The 20,321-nt window shown below is 34.9% G+C and overlaps 1 pseudogene; it reads right to left on the minus strand.

The window, feature by feature from the left end:
* Positions 1-390: 390 nt before the first annotated feature.
* On the minus strand, positions 391-3,736 carry LOC131181544 (transcription activator GLK2-like; annotated as a pseudogene).
* Between the last annotated feature and the right edge of the window lie 16,585 nt (positions 3,737-20,321).

Consider the following 20,321-nt stretch of genomic DNA (forward strand, 5'->3'; position numbering starts at 1 on the left):
TTAATGGAAAATAAAATTGCGTAATTACGATCCTAGACTTCATTTTAGGAAGTTGTGTATACATAAATATATAGTCAAGCGATTATATTCATAATTTGAATATAACATATATAATGGAAAATTCTTGTTTAAACATGATGCATAATAAATTCAAGACACATTATATGCATGATGACACTCATACATTTATATCTTTAGTCTATTATAAATAAAATGTGAATAAGTTTTTCTTAAGCATAATTTTCTTAAGCACCCATATGTACGATGGCACACATCATAATGTCATAAATCCTTTGAGAAAATGAGGGAAATGTAAAACCTCATATAGACTCGTATAAATACGCGAAACCATTACAATAATAATAATAATAATAATAATAATAATAATAATAATAATAATAATAATAATAATAATAATAATAATAATAATAATAATAGTTTATTACAAAACTTAGGTAGCCTAATGTACAAAGCCTGTTCTTGCTGCAAGAACAAGAAAACAATTCTCAGTTTTAGCGAAGAGGGAAGAAAGAGGCGAAGGTTAAGAAGAAAAGCTCGCAGATTACATGTACATTTGGCAAACGCACAGGATATGTCGTCAAATTTAGATATTTTTAAGTGGTTCTTGAAATCACCAATATGAACAACCGCCTTTGGAAGGATGTTCTCTGATGGTTTCAAGCACAAGTGGGCGGTATCTTGGCCACTCCTTGCCGGTGTAGCTCCCCTAAAACACTATCTAGAGACGGTGGTTTTAACCCAAGAGGAAGTGGCAGCCATGGCTTCGATAAAACATCTCCAACAGCAGCATCTATGCTCTCCTTCGACGTTGTAACAATAATATGCAACCAAAAATTAGAGAGAAAATAAACAAATTCAAGAATGTGAGGTTTAGCTTAGATGGTATTAGAGCAATCTCCAAGATACCAATATTGGATTAGTCTCCAAAGCGACGTCTCAAGTTCTGAGTACCAATGAAACCAATTATAAATATATAAAGAGTAGTCTCCTTACCGGATGAAAGTCGAAGAGAGGATGGGGACCTGATTGTCTAGTCGGGACTGCGATGCCAGGGTCCACTTTGTACAAGGCATGGGGTGGGATGCCAGGGACTACTCTCTGCATATGTATCCATTTGATTAGATAAAAGAAGATTCCAAAATAATAGCAGTGATATACAAGGATCCAAAAGTCACGAAACAAACGCCATTAAAGAATCCAAAGAGTGAGGAATTATTATTTACCGCTGGTGCCAGTGGCTGTGGAAAGCAAGGCGTTCCTGGTATTAGTCCATTTGGAACCTACACGTACAACGGAGGATACGCCAGTTTAGAAACACCCACTTTGTTTTCGTTTTTCGTTTTTCTTTTTCTTTTTCTTTTTCTTTTTCTTTTTCTAGCTAATTCTTTTTTGATAGATCAAATGGTTACCCGTTGCTGATTGTGGTGGTGCCAATATGAAGGGTATGGTGGTGATGTTGGCCATGTAGGTGGCGGCGGCGGTGATGGTGAGTGGGCTAGATGTCTAGGCCACATGTGCATTAAGGGTTGTTCCATGGGACGATGACCCCACACATGCAAGGGTCTGAAGTGCTGGTGGTGCAAGGGTGTTATAGGAGGAAAACCCATTGTGGGTGCATGCCGAGGGGTCATGTCTGCCTTGCCGCCGCCGCCTCCAGCTGCTCTGTACATTTGCCGTCTATGGCTCCATGTTGCTGCCTCAGCTTCACGCGCTAGCAAATGTTTCCGGTGAGATCGATATTTCTGTATACATTCAACAAGATAATATTGTTCATCTTCAAATAAAGTCTCATATCATTAATTTTCTGCAAAGAATCTATATAAAGCTAATATGCTAGTAAATCAATAATTAAGTAATTATCTAGTAATGCAAGATAAAAAAAAAAGGACATACTTTCACAATTAATTACCCTTTAAAAATTTTCAAAATTATTTAAGAAAAATTTAATGCAAATTTAATTTCTGGTTTAGGTGGTGTTCAATGTATTTGCAAGATTCACAATCTGATTGGATATGGAAATAAAAGAAATATATTTAGAAAATTGGATTATCAAGAATTATATTCTTTGAGATCATATTGTAGCATTTACCTATTATCTTTTCAATTCTACTCATAGATATGTTGCCAAAGGGAGTCTTCTAACGAAAAGACATCTAATCTAAAAGCATTTTTATGTACGATAAGCAAGCTTTAAACCAACTATTATCTTTTATATTTGTCCATTTTCTTGAAAATCATACCCGACCACAATTCAGTCCTTAGCTACCGATTTCTTCTAACAGAAGGAAATGCCAATCTCATGGAAAAGAAAGAGGGGATAAAAAATTGCAGGCCGGAGAAAAACATAGCAGTACTAGAAGCATGTGCTAAGAGATTGGAAGAATGTCTGAGCTATAGGCATGTGGAGAACTCAGTGTGTACCTGGAGATGGCTGGCGATATTATGTCGAGTGAGACAATCAATACCCATAAGCTCTAAAATCCTTGAAGGCACTGCCTTTTCCACACGTAGCTGCTCCACTGCTTGTATGAACCTCCTATGCAGCTCTGACGTCCAAGCCACCTACACACAATTCAAGGGACCATCTCTTCATCACACTTAAAAACAAGTCCTTGCAAACAAGAAATCATTAAATACTCTCTGTGTATGTATGTCTCTGCATGCCAAAAAAGGAAACAAAAATAAAGAAAAAGAGAAAGGCCCAATTCAGAGTCATCTCTATAATGAAGATTCCATGATATTCTCGTGAACTATTTGGCCCCCATGAAGATTGGTTAAGACTAGAGAGAGAGAGAGAGAGAGAGAGAGAGAGATTGATTTGCATAATATATGCTTAATAATAATGTCTGTTAGTTGAAACAGTTAACGATCTAACAATAATCTTACTTTGTAGCTGACATGAAACCTAATAATAATAACCCAAATTCTTATTACCTTCACTTTTCTCTTCCCTTGATTATTCTTGGCTTGTGCTGATTTTCTTCCATTATCACTTTCTTTAGAAACTGGATTAACCACCACGGATTCATCTCCCTTGCTCACAATCTCCTCTCCCCTTGTGCTCAGACTCGAATCCAACCCCGACCCAGAACCCAATACCTTGTCTTCCTCATTTTTTTCTGTATTATCTTCCACTTTCCCATTTGAAACCGATGTGTTCATCTCTGATTCCTCGCCGCTTCCACTAACAGAGAAGTCAGCAAGAATTTCAGGGTCCATATCCAAATCTGGCAACACATCCCCATCATTGATGCCCACAAAAAGATTGCCGAAATCAATGCTTTCGAGCAAGTCAGGGAAGTCTCCGTTGCCTCCGGTACTAAAACTATTATCCATCTGTTCTTGGCTCTCATCTTTGGTAGGGGTGGTTTTTGCCAAGGGTGACACAGCTTGCATCAATCCAAACAAAAATAACACTACAAACAAGAAAAATAAAGGAGAAGCACACTATATAGATATATCCACTATGCAGTTATATACTATATGGTGCAATTAAGCTCTATATTGCATGCAATGCAGTGGAAGTACAACAGAAAGTGTAAGATGAAACTTTTTTTTTCCTTTTTTTTTTCCTCCGGGGAATCGGAGGGTGATGGGGGTGAGGCCACAAAAATAGAGTTTTTCAAGTGTTAAACTGATTTTCTTATGCAGTGTAAGTGGTAGTGTGCGCTTTTGTGTGTGTGTGTGTGTGTGTGTGTGGAGAGATTGGATCTCAACCACAACTTGTGTTGTGCGCTTTTGTGTGTGTGTGTGTGGAGAGATTGGATCTCAACCACAACTTGTGTTGAGATCTCTGAGATTTGTTCGCTTTCATGTTTTTGTTTTGATCGACCTTGCTACTCATAATCGTTTATGTACGTGTAATACATATACATATATATATATAGAGTAGGTTACAAATTCTGAAAACAGCTCGTGAACTTTATTTAATGTTCTATCTTCTATATTACACATGCATCATATATAAATTCTTATTAAATCAATAATTTAATTAATAATAACAATAAAAAAATTATTTAAACTTGATTTATAATAAATTTAAAAAATGTTTACATATAAAATTAATAAAATCAATATATTTATATATTAAATTCATAATAAATAAGTTTGTATAAATTTTTTTCATAATTGCATATTTCTTTGTAAAGGAAATATATATATATATATATATATATATATATATATATATATATATATATATATATATATATATATATTCATATTAAATAAGTTCAAGTGATACTACACGTCTCTTTGTTTTCTTCCATTCTAAAGGCATAGCTCTCCTTCTGCCAAGTTGTTGCAGCTTTTTCCTATCCCTCTGAGCAGGGGAAGGATCTTCCCCGGCCTGATGTGCGTGGGTTTGCCCTTCCCTTTTATTGGTTGGTTTGTATATAGTTTTTGATGGGGTTTTACCTCCAGATCTGTGCGAAATTAAAAGAGCATTATTTAAATCTACATGTGTTTCTTCTGTGTTGGGTGTGCTTCTTATGTGTGGGTGTAGATCTTGACTTTAGAGATGGCTTCAATTTGCTAAGTTGGAAGGAAGATAGCATCATGAGGGTGTGAATGTTAGCCCCCTCCATCAGCTACCCTTTCTGGCTATAAGAGGTTGAGAAGTGTTGCACTTTATCTCTTCCTTTTCTTTTCTTTCTCCAGAGTCTCAGAGGTTCTGGCTTCCACGGCCTTGTGTTTCAACTAATTCAGATAATGATTGGTTGTTGCCACTCGAATTCTTTGGTATAATTTTTATTGGGGTTTTACTGTAGGCATTTCAGCCATCTTCAACTCTAGCATTCTTCAATTGGCTCCATTTCCCTTCCGGATGTGAGGCTTCATTCCCAACGACAATACTGCTCTTTGGTCTTCCAAATTAGGGTTCGAGTAGACAAATTGTCTCAATTAGGAGCCGATTTGTTTGGGCTGGGATATTTTTTGGGTAGTTAGACTTCTTGTTCAGGCCATGGACCTACTTTATTTTGGGTTTCTAAATCCTATTTTAAAAATCTTCACATAATGTTGGTATAGCCAATTAATGTATTGAGCTTCAAGCCCTTTTTTCAATGAATCTATTCTAACTTTAGATAAAAAAAATATATTTAAATTTTTATTATTATATATTTAAAAAATAAAAAATTAAAGAAAAAATTGGCAGAGGGAATTGAGAAAGGAAATATGAGTGGGAATAGAAATGAAAATGGATTGGTATGGTATTAAGGTGATGTACATGTGACATAGAGTGGAAAGAGAAAGAGATGGAATCATGCAAGTGAAGCAATTGACCAAAGCACATGACAGAATATATTATTGAATTTGAAAAGTCTTCATTGTGTGGTTCAAATGGCTTGCGCTTCTGCAATTCGTAGTTCTTATTGGATTATTAGAAAGGCCACTCCTTTCTCAATGAATTAACATTGTGCCTGCTAGGTGCTACTCCCATTCCTTTATTTATTTATTTATTATTTTTGTTCTGTTAATATTTGAGTTTGTATAATTGGTTAATTCGATTCTAATCAAATCAAAATGAAAAAAAAAAAATAAGTAATTAAAAGTATAAAATATGGGAAATTGAATTAAATAAAAAAAATATAGATCAAATTAAATTAAATCAAAATATAAAAAAAGTTGAATGAATTGATTATTTCATTTTTATTATTATTTTTTTTTTGGGTTAGAGAGCAATGGGTAGGGTTTCCATAGGGAGGGAGAGTGGAAAATGAGATATTGTCAAACTCATCTCTTGATGCCACATGAATACCCCCTTTCTCACATGGGGTCTTATTATGACAAAATATATTAGATAATAATTGATAAGCTATACAATGGAAGGTAGTCCTCTTTTTTTCTTACTAGAAAGGTAAGTAATCTTAAAATAAGTAAATGGAGGGACTCGAACTCAATAACTTCTTATTATACGTAAAAGGTGGAGGAAAATCAATCAAGTTATTCCCTAATTGGTTGTAATATTTCTATATAAATATATAATTAAAGCTAAATGATACACTTAAAAATATTCGACCTCTAGATTGGCGATACGTGTACCCCTGGGGAAATATAAAATACTCTTGAGCTAGTAGATACTATGTCCATCTGCCTGTACTACAAATCAAACGAACAATGGGAAATTATACAAGTTGACTAGTTGGGCTCGAGAAGTACGAGCACATCGAGAGAGATACTGGTCGGCATCTGATGGCTGTCGAATCTACCAGAAATTAAATTAATGAAATCACCAATTATGAAATATTTTCTATAGTAAGTGGTAAATCCAGGTCGAATCCTAGAGACTAAATTATTAAATTTTGTGCGCTTGTGTAATGGAAAAAGAAACAAAGGTTGGGGGGGGGGGAGGGGTAATTCGCAATCCAAAAAAAAAATAAAAAATAAAAAATTAAGAACTAAAATTAAATATGAAACTCTCAAATTAAACAAACTTCAGTCCAAGGTAATTCATACTCTAATACATTGATTTGATCATAGACAAAAGAAATACAATTATCTCTTATTGAATACTTAACGTAGATTTACCAAACAGCGATGTAAAATTCCTAACTTCCCTATACTCATCAATTCGAGCCCAGCACTCTTGTTGACTCTAATTATTAACTGAATTGGTATTAAGCAATCCTCATCAAATTAATAACTACTTTAAGAAGAGGAAGTAGTTATGCTGAATAACAATTTATGAAACATAAATCATTTAATTCACCCAATTATTTCCTTAGGTTATTATAAAAAACTGGGATTATAATCAATAAAACCTAATTGCTACTCATGTTCAATCTTACACAAAAATTACAGATTATGAAGATGAACTAGTAATTGATCACATCAAACAATTAACTAATAGGCCTTTTTAGCAAATCATTCAATAGATCAAAGACAATGAAATCAGAAAACAATAGATTTTTAAAAGACATAAATTAAATTAAAAACCTAGTCTCACAAATCAAGCAAAAGAACTTGAATCCCTTGAACTGAATTAAAAACTTAGCCACTCATGTTCATGGCTTACAGAAAATTAAAGAAGAAAATTGAAGAAATCTAGAATGCGAATGGAGAACGAAAGTCTTATTCTCTCTTCGAGAGGCTGCTTAATATCTTCTTGTGTTGGCTGCTGCCTCTTCTATTTATTAAAAAATATGGCATAGGGTTAGGTTTTTAGAGTCTCTATCAAAAACTGCAACTGAAGCAAAATTAGGAAACTGATTGTCGACGGATACATGGCCCGTGTATCACTACATGGCCCAGGGCCATGTAACTTACTGGAGCTAAGTGGGTATGTCTTGTATTGGCACAGAAAGTTACACGGGTCTCCAGGATTTACACGGGTCAAGTTACACGGCCCGTGTACTTTGTTTCTTCCTCGGTTCTCTGGATTTCTTCTGGCAGAATGTTACATGGGTCCATGGTTGGGCTTACACGACCCGTGTACTTTGTATCAACAATGCTTCACAATCCTTCGACCTTTCCAAGCTTCCTTCCACACTTCTATGTTCTGGGACTTACCAAAACCCTGAAAAATGCAGCAAGAGTCAAATTAATGCAAATGCTGAAAATTTATCCATTTAACACAATTATTTTAACAACTCTCTAAACATATGCCTAATAGATAGTTATACTTTAATCAACTGAATTAGGCATAAAGATACCCTAGAAACACTAAATGTGATGGAAGTAAAATTAATAAATTATGCACTTATCAAATTCCCCCACACTTATTCCATGCTTATCCTCAAGCATGACTTAAATTCTCAATCAACTCCACTTAGAAGTTTCTTAACTTCACCCTATCACAACATTCTCTAACAAAAGATTAGAAGTTTGAAAGAAGAGGCAAGTAAGGTAATAACCATCACAACAAATTCCATCAACACCATACCACTATATCAATAATTCTCCAACACAAAACAAAAAGCTTGAAATCAATTAAGCTCACACTATTAATGTTCCATAAAATTTTAAATCAATACATATCAAAACACAAGGTTAATTTATCAAGGCACAACAATTATAGCTCTTTGCAAATCTTAGGGGAGATAGAAATGGGCTTTTTTTTATTATTTGAAATTGGTACTTCTCTCTCGTCATAGTACTTTTTTTTTTTTAACCGTCACCTTCAGAAAAATACCTTGCTCATATCCTAGCTAGCTTTTGGCCTGAGAATCAACATGAGGTTCATAAAGACCCCTGGTTAGTTTGCTTAACTAAAATAGCGAAATAATTTTGAAGTTCAATCTTTTATTTCCCCCAATTTACGCATTTACATATTATAAAGTGCCCTGATAGATTAAACAAAGTTCTGAAATATGCATGACACTAGTTTAATCATTTCACCATTAAATCAAGCCTAAATGATTTATGCAGGAAAAAAAATTGCTCTATGGTATGGAGAAGAGGGAAAATCCATCATTAAAGTTACTATTACCTTGCCTAAAATCTCAAAAATTCAACCTAAAGTAGAAAAGTTATTTTAAGGACAAAGCACTTCTCTCATGGAGTTAATATAGAATCATGAATCAAGCTTATAAGAACAAATTTATTTATTTATTTTTAAAAATTACAGCAAAAAATTTCTCCTCCCCCACACTTAAAACTTACATTGTCCCCAATGTAAATCCTAAATGCAAAAGAAAAGGAAAAAAAAAAAAGAATGCTAGAAAATAAAATAAGATAAGGGAAACAAAACAAATCTGATTGTGGCTAACAAGCCACCCATGGGTTGCCTCCCAAGAAGTGCTTTTATTTATCGTTGTTAGCTCGACATGGCAAAGCTCCTTAATCCACATAAATTGGGTTACTTAATTTGAGCTCCTCCATTGTATGCTCCTGAAACCCTCATAAAATGGCTTGAGTCTATGACTGTTGACCTTGAACACCTTATTAGTTCTTAAACTTTGAATTTCAACTGCACCATAAGGAAACACATTAGTAACAACAAAGGGTCCAATCCAACGAGAATGCAACTTACTAGGCATCAGCTTCAATATGGAATTATACAATAAAACTTTTTATCCAACCAGAAACTGCTTCTTGTCATGGAATGCCTTGGTCTTTTCTTTATAGATCTTAGAATTCTCATAAGCCTCAAGTCGAATTTCCTCTAATTCCTGCAATTGCAATTTTCTTTCCACACCAACAGTATCCAAATCCAAATTACAATGTCTAACAGCCCAATAAGCCTTATGTTCTAACTCAACAGGAAGGTGACACAACTTACCAAATACCAATCTGTAGCGGGACATACCTATTGGTGTCTTATAAGTAGTCCTATAAGCCCATAAAGCATCATCAAGTCTAAGGCTCCAATCTTTTCTATTTGGCTTCACTGTTTTTTCCAAAATAGACTTGATCTCTCTGTTAGACACCTCTGCTTGCCCACTTGTTTGAGGATGATAAGCTGTAGATATTTTATGGAAAACACCATATCTCCTCAACAATGCCTCAACAGTTCTATTACAAAAATGTGTGCCTCGGTCATTGATCAAAGCTCTAGGAACTCCAAACCTGCTAAAAATGTTTGACTTGATAAAACCTATAACAGCTTTAGAATCATTAGTCCTAGTGGCTTTGGCTTCCACCCATTTCGAAACATAATCAACAGCAAGTAATATGTAAATAAAGCCAAAAGAAGAAGGAAATGGACCCATAAAATCAATACCCCACACATCAAAAATCTCACAAACAAGTATTGGATTCTAAATCATCTCATTCCTATAGGTTAAAATTCCCGTTCTTTGACATTCTTCACAATTTTTGCAAATCAAATATGAATCACGAAATATATTGGGCCAGTAAAAATCACAGTCTACTCTCTTTCTACCCATTATCTTGGGTCCAAAATGACCTCCACATGCATAGGCATGACAAAAAGCCATAATAGATTGAATCTTATTATCAGGAACACATCTCCTAATAATTTGATCTGAACAAAATTCTCACAAATACAAGTCATCTCATACATAATACTTAGCCTCACTTTTCAATTTCTCTTTCATAGCTCTACTCAAATCAAAAGGCACAACCTTAGTAACCAAATAATTCACCAAATCAGCATACCAAGGGATCATACCTTGCAATTTAAATAACTGCTCATCAGGAAAAAATTTCCTGCAAAGGAACTGGCTCTTCTTTTATCACTAACTTGCTCAAATGATCTGTTACTAGGTTCTCAGCTCCTTTATTATTCTTGATTTGAAGATCAAATTCTTGTAGCAGAAGGATCCATCTAATCAACCTTGGTTTTACTTCCTTCTTTGCCAAGAGATACTTCAACACTGCATGATCAGAGAAGATAACTATTTTAGAAGCAAGAAAATATGATCGAAATTTATCTAAAACAAAAACTATAGCCAAAAACTCTTTTTTAGTAGTAGAATAATTGCGCTGAGCTGAATTAAGTGTTCTGGATGCATAATAAATCACATGAAAGAGCTTCCCAACACGCTACCCTAAAACTGCTCCCACTGCATAATTACTCGCGTCACACATAATTTCAAACGGTATAGTCCAATCAGGAGCCTGGATAATAGGGGGTGATGTCAATGCAGATTTCAATTTGTCAAAAGCCTCCTTGCACTCTTCACTCAACTCAAAAGATATATCTTTTTGCAAGAGTCTAGACAAAGGCAATGCTATCTTAGAGAAATCCTTAATGAACCTGCGATAGAAACCTGCATGACCAAGAAAAGAGCGTACTTCCCTCACAGTTATGGGATAAGGTAAGTTCACAATTAAATCAAATTTAGACTTATCCACCTCAATACCCCCATTAGAGACAACATGACCCAAAACAATCCCCTGTTCCACCATAAAATGACACTTCTCATAATTTAGAACAAGATTTTTCTCAATACATCTCTTAAGAACAGAAGTTAAATGATATAAACATGCATCAAATGAATCACCCTACACAGTAAAATCATCCATGAACACCTCAATGCAACTATCAATGTAATATGAAAATATACTCATCATGCATCTCTGAAATGTGGTAGGTGCATTACAAAGCCCAGAGGGCATCTTTCTAAAAGAAAAAGTTCCAAAACGGCAAGTGAAGGTAGTCTTCTCTTGATCCTCTGGTGCAATCACAATTTGATTATATCCAGAAAAGCCATCAAGAAAGCAGAAATAAGACTTACCTGCTAACTGCTCAAGCATCTGATCAATGAATGGCGGTGGGAAGTGGTCCTTCCTTGTTGTTGAATTCAACTTGCGGTAGTCTATGCACATTCGCCATTCACTTTGAATCCTTGTTGGAACAAGTTCATTATCTTGATTTGCTACCACAGTGACTCCTAATTTTTTTGGCACTACTTGGACTGGACTTACCCATTTGCTGTCTGAAATTGGGTAAATAACTCCTGCATCCAGTAGCTTTAAAATCTACTTCTTCACAACCTCCATCATCTGTGCGTTCAACCTCCTTTGAGCTTCTTTACTTGGTTTTGCCTCATCCTCCAGTAAAATCTTGTGCATGCACACTGATGGAATTATACCTTTGATGTTAGCTATTGTCCATCCAATTACTTCCTTGTGTACTCTTAGAACCCTAGTCAATCTTTCTTCTTAAATCTTTGTTAAATTACTTGAGATGATAACTGGAAGTGTCTCATTGTCTCCCAAGTAAACATACTTCAAATGCTCAGGTAAAGATTTAAGTTCAAGAACTGGTGCCTGCACAACAGAAGGTAACAATTTTGTGTGAGATACGAATAAGTCAATCTTTGATACTCCATACCTTTTTGAAATAGGAGGTAATGATTGCAATGCCATTACTGCCTCTTGAACCTCTACACTTAATGGCAGATTGGTACTGATTTCTTAAATTCCTTGACTAATCACCACTTCTAACTCATCCTCCATGCTTAACTCAAAAACATCCTGCACAAATGTATCAACAACATCAATAGAAAAAACAGAATGGTCATCAGTAAGATGCGTTATGGCGTCAAAGATATTAAATTTGACAGTCTCTCCATCAAACTCCATAGTTAAGGTACCATCATCCACATCAATTTTTGTCTTGGCAGTTTTTAGGAAAGGTTTTCCAAACAAAATCAAAGCTGACTTTGATGTGGGAACACTATCCTCCATATCCAGAATGTAAAAATCTGCAGGAAAAATCAATTCTCTAACCTGCACCAACACATCCTCAACTACTCCCAATGGGTAAGCATTAGAATGATCAACTAACTGAATAATGACACTGGTTTCTTTCAAAGGACCCAAATTTAAAGTTTGAAAAACTGAATTTGACATAACATTAATAGATACTCCTAAATCTGCCATTGCACGTTCAAATTTAGAATCACCTATTCTACAAAGAATAGAAAACGAACCTGGATCCTTACACTTAGGGGTAATTTTTGCTAAATTAATGTCGACACATTTTTCTCCACACTGATCTTCTCATTATTCCTCAACTTGCGCTTTGTAGTGCATAGTTTCTTAAGGAATTTAGCATACTTGGGAACTTGTTTGATGCATCAAGTAAAGGTATATTAATCTCTACCTTTCTGAAAGTCTCCAAAATTTCTTTCTCTTATTCTTCTTTCTTAGTCTTAGCCAACCTGCATGGGAATGGAGAAAGAATAGAATTATTAATCTTATTCAGTTTAGGTTCAGTATTTACCTCAACTTCAGAAACTTTAGATTCTTTTGTTCCTTGCTTCTTCTTTTTCATTGGCTCATATGGAGTCTGGTTATCAACTTCTTTCCCACTTTGCAACACTATAGCACTTGCATTTTCTCTAGGATTCATGACTGTTTGTGATGGAAGCTTTCCAGAACCTTGAGCTTCTAGCTTTCTCATAGATGAGGCTAACTGACCAATCTGCCTATCTATATTTTGAATGCTATTTCTGGTCTCTTATTGAAACTGTTGTGTATTGTTAGCCAAAGCCTTAACAATTTCATCAAGTGACATACCTTGATTTGAGGGAGGTGGGGGTGGTTGTGGTTGATTCACTTGTGGTCCTTACTGCTAGTATCAGTTTTGCAACAATTGATTCCCATAACTCAAATTGGGATGATCTCGCCATCCTGGATTATAAGTATTAGAAAATGGATCATACTTGCATTATGGCTGTCCATAATATCCTACTGCATTAGCATATTGCATTGATTCATCCTTTTGTAACGCAGGACACATGTCAGTAGCATGACCCAAACCTGAACAAATCCCACATACCTTAGCAGTTTGCATATTCCCTACAGCCAACTGACTCACCAAAGAAGTTAAATTAGAAATCTGTTTCTCAAGGTTAGATGTACTTACCTCATAAACCTTCATAGGTGTGTGATCCATTCTCATACCAAACTGTTGAGAATTTGCTGCCATGTTAGCAATCAGCCTTCTTGCTTCTTCTGGTGTCTTGTCAACCAAAGCTTCTCCACTAGTGGCATCTATCATACTGCGGTCCATTGGTAGAAGTCCCTTATAGAAATACTGAATCAAAAGCTACTCACTTATTTGATGATGGGGATAGCTTGCACACAGTTTCTTAAATCGTTCCCAATTCTCATACAACCTCTCTCCATTGTATTATTGGATGCCACGGATTTCTTTTTTTATGTTGACAGCACAGGAAGCAGGAAAATACTTCTCTTGAAATATCTGCTTCAACCCATTCCATGAGTTGACAGATCCAGAAGGAAGGTAATATAACCAATCCTTAGCTGTGCCTTTCAGTGAGAAAGGAAAAGCTCAAAGCTTGATTTGATCCTCTAAAACTCCTTGAGGTTTCATGTTGGAACACACAACATGAAATTCTTTTAAATGCTTATGTGGATCCTCACCTGCAAGACCATGAAACTTATGCAACAAATGGATTAGTCTAGATTTCAACTCAAAAGCAACATTTACGGCAGGGTATTGAATACACAAAGGTTGTTAATTTAAATCAGGAGTAACCAACTCTTTCAAGGTTCTAGTAGCCATGGTTTCATTTTTAGAATTTGAATCCAAATCCGAATCCGAACTTAACTCCCTTAGAGATTGGACTCCTTCAGATGTATTCAGAATCTGCTTAGCCTGCTTAGCCAATTTTCTCAACTGTTTAGCTATTTTCTCTACTTCTGGATCAAAGATCAACTCACCAAATTGAGAAGTTCTTGTCATATACAAAAAGAAATCAAAGTAAAAATAGAAAAATGCCTCAAAACCCTAGAAAACGATAAAATTGGCCTTAAGAGGGTGTGTCACACCCTACCCCTCCGTAAGGCATAACATGATCCCGTAGTATGCCTAATGAATTACCAAACTTCGTCTACTAATAACCCATTAAATACACTATAAGGGATTTTAAACCTTTTCTTATTTCTTTTTATAGTGGTGAGCACTTTTAATAGGTGTTAAATTTTTTTTTTTTTTAACTGAAGTGCACCCAAATAACAAATATGAAGTATCAGTAATTTCTGTAAAAATTTTGGCAGAGTGCCATCTGTATTTTGAATAAAACAATTCTTCAAAAACCTGTAAAAAGCACTTCCAATATATTAGTTCAATCCCAAACTCTAGTATAGCTCAACACAAATCAATTTTCTCAACATTTGTCAAACTCAATTCAACATCAATTTTCAATATTTCCAAAGATAGACTACAAAATGACTGAGTAGTTCAAAAGCTGAGATAAGAAATAAACATATTATAACTTTAGTTTACAACTGCTCAAGACCAAGTACAATATATACATACAGTGCACATACATTATAACAAAAATTATAAAAAAGATGATATACTCAATATACCCGGCAGAATCTCAAAATGCAGCACAAGCAGACTACTTTGTTGCTCTGTTTGTTTGTCTACCTGTGATAGCAATGAAAAAGCTATCGCTGAGCCAATGTCTCAGTGGTGCACAACATTAAGAAAATGCAATTTTAAACTATAAACCATAAATCATATAAACTGTGGATACTTAAAATCATAGTTAAATTCAAAAGACAAAGAATGTCATAAAGAATTTAAACTCCATTTCACAATGTATCAATGAATATTAATAAATCACTCACACAGCTTAATCATGAATCCAAAGTCCAATTCGTCCCAAAAGCCAATGGCTCATGAGGAATAACATAGCCAGCTAGCAATTATATGAGTACTCATCCTATTTGTCCTCAACTGACACACAACTCAACACTTCAGCTAGAGAGGGAATTCAAAGCCAATTTGTCCCACTAGACAAGCTAGCGAGGAATTCATTCAAATATACATGATAGTGAAGGAGCGGAAGCATGAAAAACATAAGTTTATACCATTGAATTCAAAAAATTTTCACTTAGGGTCACATGCATCATGCAGATTTATTTTTATCCATTTGATTTCAATGATAAACAACATATCAAAAAACTTTTAATATGTTTTTGGATCTCTATTTGCCATTTAAGATTTTAAAATTAATCTGATTAATTTTAGAACCCTAGATTAGATCAAGAACAAATACACTAACCTCTTGATGCACTGTAGCGTATTTGTGCCTTTGGGATGCGTCTTTAGGACACCAAATGTTGTCCCTCTAGCTTGTTCACACCAAGTTCACCTATGGCAGCCCTTGAACAGCTTCTAAAGCTTTTTTTATTAATTAAAAAATTAAGTTTTGCCTTTTAAGAGATTAAAGATGTAAACAGGACACTAGAAACAATTTCTAGTATTTTTAATTCAAGAGATTGTTTGCTAATCTCTTGGAATAGATGAGAGAAAAAGATGAAGAGGAGGGAGAGCTTCTTAAGTGACAGCACCAAAGATATCAGCTGCTGGTTGTATTGTTTTCTTTTCATAACAACACTTATATAGCTAGGTCAACACATAAAACCCTTGTCACATGTCACCCTTTGATTGGTTCTAGGTTTAATTGACCCAATCACATTGTGCCAAGTGTCAAACCTATATTTAATCTTAATTTTAATCATCTTACATGATTAAAAGACATTTGGCAAGCTTATGTGTAGTGCCATGTGTCACCATCTCATGGTGCCACATGTAACCCTGTGAAATAACCAAAATGCCCCTGTGTCTTAATTTTGAGTTCTCAACCCAAAATAATTATTTCTCTTCTTCTAATCAATTTATATCAAATATAAATAAATTAATTAATCTCTATTAATTAATTTCTCATTAATTAAATTCATATTTAAACACTTTAAATATAAATTTAACTTATAATATACATCTAATAACCTAGATTTGGTTTCAAGCCATGCTAGGAACTTTGCAATCTAATTGCAAACCAAACCTATTTAATTAATCAATTAAACTCTTTAATTAATTAATTAATTAAATCATATTTAATTAGGTGCTTACTTATGTGTGTGTGTGACTTATTAGGCTCATCACTAATTGGCAATGAGATATGATATCAACTCTTAATATCATCTGAACTCTTTCTTACCATAAATGATTTCTCTAAATCATTTTATGCACCTCATAGACCATGGTTAATACCCAGCATAGCATGCCATGGTCACCCAATCAGTAATAAGGTTTACCTTAAATGAACCTATAATCATATGTTACCCTGTACTAGAATCTCTCTGTTACAAAATCCCAACTCAAGCTGGAGTCATGGTTTATGTCAAACCCCATTTGCTATGAATATTATGTTCTCTTTTAATTCCAGTTCTTGATTAAAAGATTTTTTCATCAGAAACTCTTTTCTGATTAAATCTATCTGTCCTGGCCAGGAACTTGAAACATCAAGAATAATTAAATAAACATAGGATTTTATCCCTATTTACTTAGAGGAACATATTCCATCTTGATCAACACCTACCTCCATATATAACTAGTAGGAGCCAACACATGCCCATATACCCATACACAGTATAAGTATGAAAGCAGTATCAAACTCAAACCACCTATATACAAGATAACTGTGCTATCTCAGGTCTAAAGATTATATGCACTGATATGATTTATGACAATACATTGACAAGAGTAAACTCCATGTGCTTATCATAAGTGTCACTGGTTCGACCTACTTATCATGTATAAGTGCCTATCATGTTTGTTATATGGCATGAGGCTCACCATTCCATCTTATTTATATCTCATATAAATAACTTGGGAACAAACATGAATACAATCTTTCTGGATAAGTCATGTCCTTATTGTGAAGTATCCTCGATTGTGAACCTATTTATGATATTTTGTGCTAGAAATATTGTCACTCATATTCTTAACAACTTAAGAATAATATTTCTAACAAAATATCAATGGACCTTTTCTATTACACATAAATATATTATGTAAACGAAAAAGTGGAAATGCCTTTTATTAATAAAAACTTGTACAAGATACATACTAAATGATATGCTCTAGGACATACTACTAACAATCTCCCACTAGCACTAGAGCCATTCATTACAATATCTTAGACCCATCTTCTCAAGATGTCGGTCTAGCTGAGTCTGTGACATAGGCTTTGTGAATGGATCAGCTGGATATTCAGCTGATGCTATTTTCTGCATGGCTACATCGCCTTGCCCAATTATTTCTCTGATAATGTGGTAGCGCCTTTCTATGTGTTTGGATTTCTGATGAGACCTAGGTTCCTTAGCCTATATGACTGCTCCATTGTTGTCACAGTGAAGTGGAACTGCTGACTCAATGGAAGGAACTACTGCAAGTTCTATTATGAACTTCTTTATCCAAACAGCTTCCTTTGCATCATCTGATGCAGCAATATACTCAGCCTCTGTAGTGGAATCTGCAGTCGTACTCTATTTGGAACTCTTCCAATTGACTGCACCTTCATTACAAATGAACACATATCGAGAGGTAGACTTTCATCATCGATATCTTATTAGAAATCAGAATCAGTATAACCATCCAATTACAAGTCCCCACCTCTATAGATCAAGAATAAATCCTTAGTTCTTCTCAAGTACTTAAGGATATTCTTGACAGCTATCTAGTGTTCCAAACCTGGATTGGATTAATACCTACTAGTCAAACTAACAGCATATGCGATATCCAGCCTAGTACACAACATTGCATACATCAAACTTCCAATAGCAGAAGCATATGGAATCCTGACCATCTTATCTCTTTCTTCAGGTGTCTTTGGAGACTTCTCTTTAGAAAGTTGGATACCATGTCTCACTGGTAACAATCCTCTCTTGGAATCAAGCATGTTAAACCTCTTTAACACCTCTTCCAAGTATAGACTTTGGGATAAAGTAATTATTCTTTTCACTCTATCTCTATAGATGTGAATTCCAAGATATAGGTTGCCTCCCCTAAGTCTTTCATGGAGAATGTATTTGACAATTATACCTTTACAATTGTCAACATACCTGTGTTGTAACACCCCAAAGTTCGGTAGTGCGTTCTACTGCTCCGGTGACCAGTGTTGTCCGGACAGCTAGGATGCCTAGAACTACACTTTGACATGAGGGAGGAGACATAAAATAATGAAATACAAGAAAAGAAAATACAAGAAAAACAAAGGAAAAATAATAGCAAAGAAATGTGATCAAGTTAAGCGAGCCGGGAAACCTAGCGATGGGTGACCGCACCGGGAAGTCACGGCGTGGACCGTTGACTAGCCCTGGACTGCGGGGAACCCTGGAAAACATTTTAGGACTTAAATAGACCCTTGTTGAAGAATAAATATCATTAGAAAGATCAAAGAAAAATTAAATAATTAGTACAAAGAAAAGTTAGAAATCGAAAAACAGACAAAACCCGGTAATACCGAAAAATCGGGAACGTAACCCGAACAGGGGCATTATGGTCATTTGACGTCCCGAAGTGTCTTTTGACCTAAATGTCCATTAAAAATAAATAATATTACACTTAGAAAATAAAATAAAAAATTAATTTGGTGGTACCTAAAGTAAATAGCTAAAATCAAGGGTTTAATGTGGGATTAAATGAAAGTTTAGCTTAAAATATGATTAAAATTGTGAGTGGACCACTAATGCATAAAATAAACATATAATAGGGCAGCTGTAACTCCACTAAATCAGCTGAACTTCATCTTCCTCAAAGTGATCTCAACATTGCCGTGAATGAAGGTGAGAGGAAAAACCATGGCCATTTCTCATGCAAGCTCTCTTAACTCTCCATTTTCAACTCCAATCTCTTAAGTTCCTTCATGAAACTTTGTCTACTCATCACAAGGAAGAGTTTGATACTAAATTTGAGAAGTTTAAGCAAGGTTTAACAAACTCCAAGCATAAGGTAAGTTCATAATTTTGAAGATAGCTTTGTTAAGTTTTGTGTGCATGTTATGGGTGTTGGTTTTGTGAAGGAAATTTTGAAGTTTAAATAGTTATTGAGATAGCCATTTTTGGACAGCCATGGGGTCACACATTTGATGATTTATTATGCATATAATTGATGAGAAATAATGTTGATCATGGTAAATTAATAACCTAGTGAATTATTTCATGTTTATATGGTGATTTATGCACTTGGATGGGAATTGGTAACTTGGACAGCACTTTGATGTTGAAGGACAAATTTGGGCAGCCTTGGGGACACTTGAATAAATGTGTATATTCATGGGAGTGTTGGCAGAATTGTGGCATTAAGGAATGAAGGATATGTGTATGAAATTATTGTGTAAAGTGTATGTGAGAATTAGTGGTGTTTAGGTGTGTATGTAATGGTATTGAGATATTGTAAATGTGAATTATATTTGGTGTGTTGAGGGTAATGGTAATCTGCCCAAAATAATGTTAATGTAAAGTAGATTATACTGTGGTTAATGTACCAAAACAGATTGGTAGGGAAGTGAACCAAATTGCAAGGTATATGTGTGTTTGAAGTGGGGTGTGAAATGCATATTGAGGGCAGTGTACATTTTAGCCCATAACCTGAAATGTGTAACCTCAATTGGTATGAGACCAATTTGAGGTGAAACTAGGCACAAAATGTGCCAACTTTCATTGAGAAACCATACCAAAATTCTGCTTGCAAGTTGATGTGAAAAATGACCAATTCGGATTAGGTACACTTGAGACCTAAAAACTGACCATTTGGGCAGCAGTGAGTATTTAGGCCATAACTCACTCCAAACAGGTCCAATTGACCTGAAATTTTAACCATGAATAGTTAAGACCCATACCTACAAGTCTTATGAAGACACCAAAACCCAGAAATGACCAGAAGCAAGTCAAAAAGCTTGCACAAGTTCGGGTCCAAAAACTGGCCGAACCAAAGTTGACCAAATTGACCAAAAATTGACCTAATTTGATACCAATTGACCAGCAATAGTATAATGACCATAACTTGGTCTACTTAACTCGGAATGACCTGAAATTTTGGCCCGCGTGCAATAAGACATAGATCT

This window comes from Hevea brasiliensis, chromosome 7, assembly GCF_030052815.1.
Source record: "Hevea brasiliensis isolate MT/VB/25A 57/8 chromosome 7, ASM3005281v1, whole genome shotgun sequence".
Lineage (NCBI taxonomy): Eukaryota > Viridiplantae > Streptophyta > Magnoliopsida > Malpighiales > Euphorbiaceae > Hevea > Hevea brasiliensis.